Source organism: Eulemur rufifrons, chromosome 17 (assembly GCF_041146395.1).
Source record: "Eulemur rufifrons isolate Redbay chromosome 17, OSU_ERuf_1, whole genome shotgun sequence".
NCBI lineage: Eukaryota > Metazoa > Chordata > Mammalia > Primates > Lemuridae > Eulemur > Eulemur rufifrons.
The window spans coordinates 19,934,448-19,947,585 of record NC_090999.1 but is presented as its reverse complement, the minus strand read 5'-3'; positions in this window follow the sequence as shown (position 1 = coordinate 19,947,585).

Here is a 13,138-nt window from a genome sequence, read left to right as displayed (position 1 = left end):
TTTCTTGGCACTTTCTCCATCGAACATTACCTAATTTTTAAGCAGCCTTTCCTATGCATTTCTTGAAAAACACTTTCTTGATTTGTCTTTTATTCTGGTAATGAATTCCAAATCTTTTGTTTTATTTTACATTCTCTTCCTCTTATATCCACCATTTAAATGTTATTCCCCAGATCGCCATGAAGATGATTCTTCTCTATCTATTTACATGTCTATTCCATGGGACTGTACTCACTGACCTTCTTTCATTTATTACCAAACTCAGGCAAACCCAAGTCTAAATAAACAGCCTGATGTCTGGTCCTCTAACATGAGAACCAACACACTGCACCCTTGCTTGACAAGGGCTGTGGATTGTTCCATTATGTGAAACACAACTTTTCTCATGACAAATTTATTTGTCCTCTGTGAGTGATTCTCCTTTCAGTAATCTGTACTATAGTAAATAGAACCTCTTTCAGTGAAGGACCCAACTAACAAAACTAGAAACTCATCCTTCTCATTGACTCTGACTGACATCTAGTGCTATGGTTTGGATGTGGTTTGTCCCTCCCAAAACTCATGTGCAAATTTGATCCCTAATGTAGCAGTGTTGGGAAACGGGGCCTACTGAGGTGTTTGAGTTGTGGGGATGGATCCCTCATGAATAGATTAATTCTCTCCCACAGGGGTGAGTGAGTTCATGTTCTTGTGAGAATGAATTCATTCCCAAGAAAGTAGGTTGTTAAAAGACTCTGGCTTTCTTGGTTTCTCTCTCTTATTTCCTCTTTTAACATGATCTCTGTGCACACACCCACTCCCCTTCTACTTTCTGCCATGAGTTAAAACCACATAAAACCCCCACCAGATGCAACTCCCTACTCTTGGACTTTCCAGCCACCAGAATTGTGAGCCAAATAAACCTTTTTTCTTAATAAATTTCCAAACCTCAGTTGTTCTGTTATAGAAACACTAAATGGACTAAGACATTTAGTCCCCAAATTCTAGTCCCAAGTCCCAAAATTCTTTAGATGCCAGACACTCACCCTGCACTCCTCCAATACTTTTGTTACTGTTTTCTTCAATTTCTAATATTTTTTCTTGAAACTACTTAGTGGGATCACTATTTTGAATGTGGATTCTCATTAACCATCTATATTATATTCAATAACTAGAATAATTTTTAGCTTGAGAGAGAAAAAAAGAGGTTTTTTGGTTTTTCTTTTTCCCTCATAACATAACGGTAGTTTCATTTCTAAGAGACTTTGGATTACCAACAATCATTATATGAATAAGTTTTACATTTTAGAATAAAAAATGTGCTTGGAAGTTTTTGTTAGGGATTTTTTATATCCATGTAACTCTGTTGAGGAGATCTTCAACTTTTAGCAGCAAATGTGCCCTAGGGAGACATTAATTTGGCTGGATTGAATATATTAATAAGATCCTTAGGATATGTTCTTGGGAGTCATAAGGCCCCCAAAGAGCATACTTTATAAAATGTTTGTTGTTCTATTAATCTCCAAACTTGTAGTTTGCTAAGCTAATTATATCAGCATGTTACTGAGAGTGAAAACTGAATTGTATAAGAGAATAAAGAAAAAAAATTAGCAGCTCCTTTAGGGAAGAGAGAAAGGAAAGATAAATTACATAGCAGGGAAAAGAAACTTTGGTGGCAGCATAGAGATTTTTAATTGGAAATGTCATGAAATTTTTCCTAATTGAAGTATAGTATGTATCTCCTCCTAGTCAATCCTCTTTCCTTCCTCTAAATAAATTGCTTTTGGCATAACACAACTCTCGGTCTCCAATTGTTTAATCTTACCATTTCTAATTAACTGTGGTTGTGTTTTTAAGGTGTATGAGGAATACCTGTGCCCTACAAATGCATTCAAAGTGGTAACATACAATGTACCTGTCTCCACACTCAATCCATACTCAGTGATCCTCTGTATTAACCCTTCTCATCTCTTGAGTGCACTTGTCTCCCTCTTCCATTATATTGTAAGATTTTTAGAAGACAGAGGCCATGTCTCTATCCAGTATCATTCTTTTCCCAATCTTCACATTTGCCCCATCTTTCCAGAATCTAAAATAGTGATTTAAATACAGCATGCCAACAATTTTTAAAAATAACTTTAAAAGATGAAAAAAACCCAGAAACATCTTGACGTTTCAATTCAAACCTCTCTACATATTTTATAATTATTACTTTCTCTCCATGGAATAAACTAGTAAATAAAAGAGAATATTACAAACCCCTGGAATCATCTTATGGTTAAAATCAATCTGCCTAACACAGAGGGACCTCAAATAAAACTTCTTTATGCGTAAGAAATGAAGCAGTCTGAACTCAACTGCTGCTTGCTTAGTTTTTATAAAATTCTTGCAAAGTTTGATATATGAGAATAAACTTTTCTGGAATCTGTGTTAAGCCTTAGTAACAACTATCTTCCTTTTCTTCTGAATGTGAATTTTATTTTTTTAATGGATTAGCTTTATTATCTGAAGCATCCCTGTTTTGTTGCCTTTAAAGGTAATTATTTGGCCATAAAACAATTAAAAATGTTCCACAGGTATTATTTTCAATTCTGCCATTGCTAACTATTATTTATATCTACTAAAGTGGCAAACATTGAATTCACAAGACGTTTATTTTTGAAGTCAGAATTCCAATGTTCCCAGGTAAGGGCTGTAAAGTCAGTAATATCACTATTATACATTATTGCTTTATAGATATCCACACCAAAATGCATCATAATTATTTCATCAGAAAATAGTGTGTTATTGGGTAGAAATATCTACCACTTATTTTCTGATTTAATTAAAGAAATCTATGGTGTACAGAATTGCATTTTAAATACAGTACTATTACAATCATGTCACATATTAAAGCTTATTCTAATTCCAGACCAATATATAGACAGTTAATAAAATAAATAGGTTTTCTTTTCCCAGAATAAACAAAATATCTGGAAGTGGTACAGAGCGATTACTGTTTCTTCATCTCTTGGAAAGATTCTTACTGTTGCTGTAAGTCCTAGTGAGTTATAGTTCTTTTATAACATGAAAAAAGATAATGGCTATAATACCACTATGTGAATTTCAACTTTCAACCCTCTCTCTCAAGTTAAAAGTTAGCTTCCAAAGCTTTTAGAAGGCTGCTGCCCTTTTCAAACTGCATTTCTAGTGCATCAGTCTTATTGATTTATTCATAGCAAATGTTACCCGCTTTTTCCTTGCGTGTGAAACCAAAGAAGGGCTACATAAGAGCTTCCTAAACCCTGGCAACCTTCTCAAATATAACTTGGCTAAATAGTGAAAATGTATTCTTTCTGGTCAAGACAATGGTCAGGCTGGAGAGGAAAAATAGAGCTTTCTGTGTCAACAAGGATAGGCCATAAATTCTAGTTTACTACCAGTATCAAATGGGATATGTTTCACCATTCCAGGAACTATTACTTCCAGAAAGTGATAGAGGCTCTCGGGTAATAAAAGCGTTGATGCTGAACTGAACTGCGAGTGTATGATGTAAATTGAATGAGTCTTTTTGAAGAAATCCATTTCTTGTGGCCTCAAAGTCTTTCAGTTTAATATGGGTGAACACATACCAAAAGAAATGAGTGAGGCAGCTTCATTTTTCCAGACTTACAAAGAGATAGAAAAAAATGACCTCTTGGTCATAATGTGATATCTCATCTCACTTTATTTACATACTTATTCATTCATATTATTTCTACTCTTTTTACCTTGTTCCAATTTATAGTGAATTAAATTATTTACTACCACCTAAAGGGTTATAAGTCAGAGAAAGCTTACATAAGCATTACTTTTGACCAATTACCAAAGAAAATATATGATAGGTAAGTTCCTTTTATTGCCTTCATTGCTTATCCATTGAAAAGAATAGAAAACATTCTCTAGTATTAGGTAGGGGTCACATTAGCTGGCTTTTTCTGATTCCTATGAAAAAGCAACAAGCTAAGATGGTTTGATCTGAATGTTTTGATATCCAGCACCCATTCTCCTTTTCAATATCTAGCATGTTAGCAGCCAAACATATTATGCTAGAAGCAACAGTGATGTTATTACTTTATGAAAAGCAACTACAGCCAAAGTATTCTCCAGTGTTATTGTCTGGTCTTGATCTATTCAGTCAGTGATGTTGCAGTGAATCTAGTGTATAGTGAACACAGATTCTAAGCAGAATTTTAGTGCCACCCTCTTAAATAGACATTTACCAGGAGCACCTGGTATTTGAAGTAAGCATTTAATATGAAAAGATGCTAAAATAGAAACAGACAATACTGAGAAGTGAAGAAAAATGTAAATATATTTAAAGAGGCAAAATCTTATCTAGGAGAGAAGAAAGAAAGAAAGGAAGCAAGCAAGGTAGGAGGAAAGAAAGGAAGGTAGGAGGAAGGAAAGAGAAAAGAAAGGAAAAGAGATATAAAGAGAAATTCAGAAACAAAGAATGAGTTCTTGAAAAAAAAAATAATATATGTGATAGCAGAATTTTTTCTTAGAAATGGAAAATTTTACAGAAAAATGATCAAGTCCTATAGAAAAAGTAATAAAAAGAAAATTAGAAAAAATATAATTTTAATATATTTTGTTTTGTAATATTATAATACATAAATATATAATCCAAGTTCATATTTGTTCGATGGAACTAATTCGAGGTTCTCAGTTAATGCCAATGATTAACATGAATAATGTCAACAATAACGTTAGCTGAGTTCTTCTTTTTATTTTGACTCTACAGACTTTTACTAACATCATCTTTCAAAATTAAATTACTAGGTCGTTGTTCTCAAAAATTGGAGAGTAATTATGCTCCCTTCATGGCTATGTTCAACAATGTATCCTGTTATCATTCAAAAAAGTCATGTCTTCCTAAGTAAAAGAGGACCACTTTGCAATATTCAGCTTTACACATTCAAATAAAGACAAAAGAGTTTTTATACATTTAAATTGATATCAACCCTGGGAAATCTTTATGTGGCCAGATACAGAAGATGGTACCGAGGATTATAAGCCCATCACAATTAAATCTTTGTAACACCCTTACTTAAAGAAACTCTGCAGAGTTTAATTTATACAGTATTTTAGTTATATAAATATAGATTGTTAGTATAGATTTTTTACTTATATATTGCTCATACTTATTAGAATGCATAATATACCAATATTCTTTATCCATAGATATTAGACTTTTATGAATGCTTTAGCAGAATGGTGATTTCTTTAAGCTTTGTTTAAATATGTATACATATTTAGATCTTAACAATAAGCTAATAAGCAACAAAGATAAGAAAAATAAAGGTGCAGGAAAATTATACAAAACATATTTTAAAGGCACTATTCTCAAGCGAAATGACTTAAAAAGTCACTTCTCATAAGTGACGATAGTGATGAGATTATGTGGAAGCATTTTTACAAAGTCATTGGTATATAGAATCAGGGGAAGAAAAAGGATGGACGTTGACTCTTCTCTAGGAATAGAATAATTCATTATATGGTCTATTTTTGTTCTTATATAAAATGTTTATTCATGATACTATAAACTATATCATCATTTTGAGCTCTTACTACATGAAAGATACTTTGTTAATGTCTATTAGGCCCTAAAAGATTATGATAATAATTCCATTCATCTTTGGCTGTACTTCCACAGTATTTGTTCAAAAACCGTTCTACTTTTCTCAGCTTTGTATTCACTTACCTCAATCCAACAGATGATTCTAAAATATTTATTGAGGAATCAGACCTATCAGAAGTGATATCTATCCTCATTCTTTATCTTCCTACTTCCTCTTCCTACCCTCCAGCCTCAGGGCAAAAGACATTGTGTACTACTGCCAAAACCCAATTCCTCAACTTACGTTTTCAGTTATATTCTGTCCTGATTCCTGTATGCCACAGTTCTCATTCTTTCAGTAGCTTCTGCTTTTATTAAACAGTAAGCAAATAACACACACATAGATAACCACTTAACTATGATGCTGCTATTTTAACTTCAAACCATATTCTTCCTTTTAAATGATCAATATCTAAGAATATGTACCCTAAAGTCATGATTTTTTCCATCCTACTTCCTTATTCTTGCTATAGCTTGCCCTGACCCCTGAATGGCTTACTCTTCACCGTCAAGAACACTGGGGATTCAAAAATTACAAAACTAATAGTTGTTTCCAAGCCTGCATTTACCTTGACTTCTTTGAAGCATGTTGTTTCCTTCTCTCACTCATTCAACAGCTGTGTTATGTTTTATCTCCCAGTCTTTACCTCTAGTTTCTTTGCTTGTGAATGAATGCAAAGTGTGCATTTCCAATTATCTTCTGGCTACTTGGATGTGGATGACTTTTACTCTTTTAATACAACATATTTGTATCTAAAAGCATAATCATAACATCAGGCCCTTACACTCGATTTCTTTTTCCTGGCAATCATTAATCTAAACAACAAGATCAAATTCTTAATGATTTTTAAGCATTTCCCTTCTTTCCCTCCCATTTCAGTTAAAATATTTCAATGATAGTTTTCCTTGGCTTTTCCTCCTTCCCGCAAAATGTAATGTAGCTATTTAGCAATTTACCAGGTACAGAATTGGAATATTCCCCACTTTATGATAATAGGGATAACAGTAGTGGTGACCTGGAGTTCCCCTTGGGCTTTGACTCATGGGGCCACAACTAGAACACTGGCATTGTTTTATATTTTGACCTTAGTGGTGCTTACCACTCAGTGGTGCATTCCTATTCTTGTACAATTAAGGTCCATGAACTCTATCAAAAATATATTTTGAGAGCTTTGAGGGGTTTGAGTTTTTTTTTTACCTTACTTGCAAACAAACAAGTTAGCTTGACACAGTATCTTTGCGGCAGGCAGATTAGAGACTCATAGTTCAGAAACACAGGACTTTATAACTCACAACCCAGCCAACAGTGTAGTGTTTATGTTTGAATAGGTTTCCACTCCCTCTCAAATTTCATGGAGGAGAAGTGGAAGGATCCAGGTGAATTTTAAACATACAGTACCATTTGAATCTCAGCAATAAATAAATAAATAAATAACGCCACCAAAAAAAAAATGCCCAAAGTTTTAGAAAAATCTCTGTATCTCTGTCTTAGACAGATAGATTTACTGGAAGATAAAGCAAACATATCATTTCCTTTAAAAGAAACACACTATCTTTGCCTTCCAAAGCTTTTGGTTACACAAACATCCTTGAAAAGTCTGTAACAAGTGCAACCAGTTCCTCTGCTTGCAAGACATGCAGAAATATTAGAGACCCAAGAAGAGTTATTCCACAACGTTCAGTGAAATCAAGTATAACAAGAAGAGAGGCTTTGGCCTTAGACTTCCCTAGTTTCAATCCTAGATTTAGCACTTAAAATTGATGTTATTTAGAATCCAGCTTTCCTAAGTTTCTTCATCCGTTGAATAGAGATCATGATACCTCATTCACAAAATTGTCATAAATATGAATAAAATTAAATAGTGACACTCAGTAAGAATTCCATGCATTGAAATTATTAAAGTATTTTAGTTTTTTTCCCTGCTACTTTCTAAATTTTTTTCTCTACTACTTTCCAAATTTTTTCTCTCCACTCAAAGTCCTTTAATGATTTCCTCTATTTCCAGAGTAAAAGGATCTACTTTTGTACTTATACCTCAAACAAGCCCTCTAATTAGGAGAGATTAGTCTAGCCAACTTCACACTGGCTTTTATATACCTCAGGGAATAGAAATGTTTCCAGATGTACCTTGATATTGGTAATTTCAAGGGAATTAATTTTTTAATATTATTATTTTTATTTCAGAATTTTACAGGGGTACACACATTTTGGTTACATAATTTGATTTTGTGCAGTTTTAGTCACAGCTGTGAGTGTCTCTTTCACCCAGTTAGTGTGCATTGTAACCGTTAGGTATGAATTTACTCAACCCCCCACCTACTTGATTTCTCTTGAGTTTACTTCCATATGTGCACATAAGTGTTGATCGATTAGTTCTAATTTAGTATTGAGTACATGTGGTGTTCGTTTTTTGACTTATTAATAATGGCCATTCTGACAGAGTGGTATCTCATTGTGCTTTTAATTTCCATTTCCCTGACAATTGGTGACGTTTAGCATTTTTTCATATGTTTGCTGGCCAGTGGTATGTCTTTGTTTAAAAAAAAAATATGTTCATATCTTTTGCCCACTTTCTGATGGGGTGATTTGTTTTTCCTTGCTAAATTGTTGAAGGTTTTTTTTTTTTTTGTAGATTTTTTAGATTTTTGGATATTAGTCCTTTGTTGAATATATAGTTTTGAATATTTCCTCCCATTCTGTAGGAATTTACTCTATTGATTATTTCCTTTGCTGTGCAGAAACTTTTTAGTTAATTAAGTTCTATTTATTTATTTTTGTTGTTTCAGTTTTTGCTTTGGGGAACCTAGTAATAAATCCATTGCCTAGACCATGTCCAGAAGATTTTCCCTATGATTTTCTTTTAAAATTTTTATAGTTTCAGATCTTGCATTTAAGTCTTCAATCCATCTTGAGTTAATTATTGTATATGATGAGAGATAGGGATCCAATTTCATTCTTCTGTCTGTGGCTACCCAATTTTCCCAGCACCATTTATTGAATGGGGCATCATTTCCCAAGTGTACGCTTTTGTCAGTTTTGTTGAAAATCAGTTGGTTGTAGCTATATTTATATTTCTGGGTTCTCTATTCTGTTCCATTGATCCACGGGTCTACCTTTATAGCAGTGCCATGCTGTTTTGGTTCCTTTAGCCTTGTAGTATAACTCAAAATTGGGTAAAGTAATACCCCCAGATTTGTTATTTTTGTTTAGGATTGCTTTGGTTATTCAGGCTCTTTTTGATTCCATATGAAATTTAGTATTGTCTTTTATAGTTCTTTGAAAAATGACATTGGCATTTTGATGGGAATTGCATGGGCAGTATGGACAATTTAACAATATTGATTCTTCCAATAAATGCTATCTTTTTCTAATATTGTCTATCATTTAAATATAAACATAGTTTAAACCTATGAAATTACTAATCTATCTCTGTATAAGAACACTTAACAATTTGTCTCTATTTGCAGTGGTCTTTTGATATGAACTAAACAATTATGTTTATTTAAATAATTAGCTATATTAGCACAGATATGTATAGATCTCTGTATAATGGAAACAATGTTAACCTGGAAAAGTTTCATGCAAAACCTGAATATATTTTTATTTGGTTATATCGAACATGCACCTACATGGAAAAGATTCCTCTAAAAGGAAAGATTAATGTGTATAATCACTTTTTATGACTTGGAACTATGTGAAATTTAAGAAAATGAAGAATATTAATGGCTGCCTAATATGTTCCTTTAAAATTTGAATTGTTTCCAATATTCACTTTTAAAATTTTAAACATAATTTAATCATTTTATAGATGTCATTTGCTAAATGAAAAAATGTTTTCTGACTATACAATATAATATAATTGTGGTAGATGCTTCAGTAAGGGTTTTAGTGAATTGTAAAACATTGCCATATCAAATTTATTTCATTCCTTTATATCTATCTATTAATACAAGAACAAGATTACTAGCATTTACATTGATAAAAATAAAAATTAAAATTAAATTTGTGAAATGAACTATGAATCCATGAAATGACATGGTAGAAACTTAAATGCATATTTAATATATATTATTATATTAAAAATTATAATATATCAATAATTTTACTTAGTAAAAAAGCCAATCTGAAATGGCTATGCCATTCATGTTTCCAACTATATGACATTCTGGTAAAAGCAAAACTGTGACAACACTAAAATGAACAGTGGTTGCCAGGGTAGGGGAGGGATAAACAGGTAAAACACAGAGGATTTTTAGGGCAGTGAAAATGTTTTTTTGTGATACTGTAATGATGGTTCTGTATCATTATACACTTGTCCAAATCCATAGCACATAAAATACCAAGAGTGAAGACTAACGTAAACTGTAGACTTTGGGTGATTAGGGTGTGTCAATATAGGTTTAACAATTGTTAACAATTGTACCACTTTGGTGTTAGATGTTGATAATGAGGAGGCTATGTATTCTTCTCAATTTTTATGTGAACTAAAACTACTCTAAGAAAAGTCTTAAAAATCAAATTTATCTTGAATATTATTTCATTTCATCAATATGTGATAACTGGATAGATAAGGTAAATGTAAAAGTAAATATAAAAATTAAAAATTCCCTACATTTAACTAAGATACAATTCCAATAAACTTTCAAACACTATGTTTAAGAAACGTGTTAAATTCTGCAACTTAATTGTATTATTTATATTTTAGACTAATAATTTATTTCAATATGAAATATTTTTCAACCATTTAGAAAATTAAATTTCCATTTCATATTTATTTTAATTTCAAAAAAATAGGATAGATAATTAACAGAAGTCTTGTGATCATAAAAATATATAAAATTTTATAAAAAGCATCAGAAGAAATGGAACAGAAATAAAAATATGAGGTTTAGAAAAAAAGAGTATTGAATTAAATTTCAAATTATTAAAATAGAGCTGTTTGTACCCCCGTAATAATCTCAAATAAAAAAATAAAGCTTATCTATTCAGTCTTATAAGTGAGAGATAATTGATCACTGTTCTTTAAATTCCACTAGGCATTTTTAAAAAAGTGAAGTAATGATTTAGTTTTTAACGTCAATATTTAAAATATAACAGGATTATGTGTTTTGATAATTTTTTAACTTTTTAATACTATTAGTATATACTTTCATTTCTGTTCATGAAAGAACACAGAGAATAACTGATACCAGACTAGGCCTCCAAATGAAAATAACTACAAAAGTGGAAAATATAAGAAACAACTGGTTTCAGATGTCATTCAACTGGCTGCAGAGTACTGTGGTCCCTGAGCCTCTGTCCACATGATAATCCAGGGACAGCATATTTATTGCACATTGTGACTGCTGAGAAAGTTAAAGCATTTGGGGAGGCCAGGGAGAAAAGAGAGCATTAAAAGGCCGTGCCTATATGGGATCTTACAAAGAACAATTGCTGAGGAGCAGTGGATTCAACAGATTCTGGAGATGAGATAATACTAATACCCGTCTCAGACATCAGCATTGTAAGCAGTCAGCGTGGAGAGATCTGACAGAACATGCTAGTCGCTAAAGTAACAAAACAAACTCCATCTAAAAATAGTCCTAATAAAGTCTAAGAGTAGGATATATGTTAGACCCAAATAGAAAAAAAAAAAATCCAACAGCATGCTGACTCTAAAGAACATAGCAACATCTATTGTAGAATTAAACATACAGGATATGCAAAAAGCACAAGATATTGTGACTTGTAACTAGAAAGAAGAAACCAATTCATGAAATGAATTTGAGATGACCAAGATGTGGAAGCTGACAACAAGAACAAAATTATTTCAAAGCATCTATTATAAATATGTTCAGATACTTAAAGAAGAGTGTAGTCAGAATGAATGAATACATGTGAATATCAGCAAGGAAATGGAAATAGTTTTAAAAATGAAAATTCTAGGCCAGGTATGGTGACTCATGCTTGTAATCCTAGCACTCTGGGAGGCCAAGGCAGGTGGAGAGTTTGAGCTCAGGAGTTGGAGACCAGCCTGAGCAAGAGTGAGACCTTGTCTCTACTAAAAAAATAGAAAGAAATTAACTGGACAACTAAAAATATATAGAGAAAAAATTAGCCAGACATGGTGGTACATGCCTGTTGTAGTCCGACCTACTCGGGAGGCTGAGGCAGTAGGATCACTTGAGCCCATGAGTTTGCAGTTGCTGTGAGCTAGGTTGATGCCACGGCACTCTAGCCTGGGCAACAGAGTGAGACTCTGTCACAAAAAAAAAAAGAAAAGAAAGAAAGAAAAACAAAAGAAAATTCCGGAACCAAAAAGTACAACGTATGAAAGAAAAATTCATTGAATTTTGGCAATTCAGATAGCAAATGTAAAAATAAATGATTCCTAAATTTGAAAACAAGACCAAAGTAAATGGTCTAATCTGAAAATCAAAGACAGTAGTAAAAGTGAAAAATAGAAAAAGAGAATGAGAGAGGCAGAGAGAGAAAGTATCAGAACCTCCACAACTTTTGTGATAATATCAAACATTCTAATTTATATGCCTTTTGAATGCAGACGAGAGCCAAGGCAAAGGGAGAGTCATGCAAATAAAAAAGGTCCAAAATTCATAGAATTTGGTGAAAAGAAGAAACTTGTAGATCAAAGAAGCTCCATAAACTGCAAGAAATGTAAGCAAAAATAAAGTCATATAGTCAAAGTACAGAAAACCAGAAAGTAAAGGAAAATCTTGAAATCAACACAGAAAAAGTGTATATTACATGTAGGGGAACAATGATATGAAGAACAGCCTTCTTATTAAAACGGAAGAAAAAACACCCAAGGTGGAAACCAGAGCACATCTTTTAAAAATGAAAATGAAAGGAAGACACATTCCAATACATAGAAGTTGAGAAACTTCAAGTTATAACATAAAACTACATAGTCAAGGTAGTGTGTTATTGGTATAAGAACTGAAAAAATAGACAAATGGACAGAAAGAAGAACCCAGAAACAGACAAATACTTATAAAACCATTAAATTTTTGACAAAAATGCCAAAGTATTATATGGAGAAGGAAAATTTTTTAAACAAATGGTTGTCAGACAATTGGATAAACTGGAAATAAAATAAACCTAACCCACTTAATATCATATGAAAATGTTAGTTTAGGATAAAGGGAAACCTTAAAATGCAGTGATTTTGATTCGCAATTTGAGGTAGGCAAAACTTTCTTAGAACAGATTTCTATAGAAAGGGATAATAAAGGGAAGACATGATAAATTAAATTTCATCAAATGACACTTTATCAAAATAGGAAAGCTAGTAAAATGTATAAATAAAATCTGCAACTGGCAAAAGACCTGTAAAAAATGTGTATTCTTGCAATTCAACAGTAAAAAGACAAACAATCCAACAACAATGGGCAAAAAAACTTGAATACTTTACAAAGAAACATGTACAAAAGTCCAATAAACATGAGAAAAACACTCAACAACATTATTCATTAGGAAAATGTGAATTAAAATCAAATTTATATATACTCACTAGAATG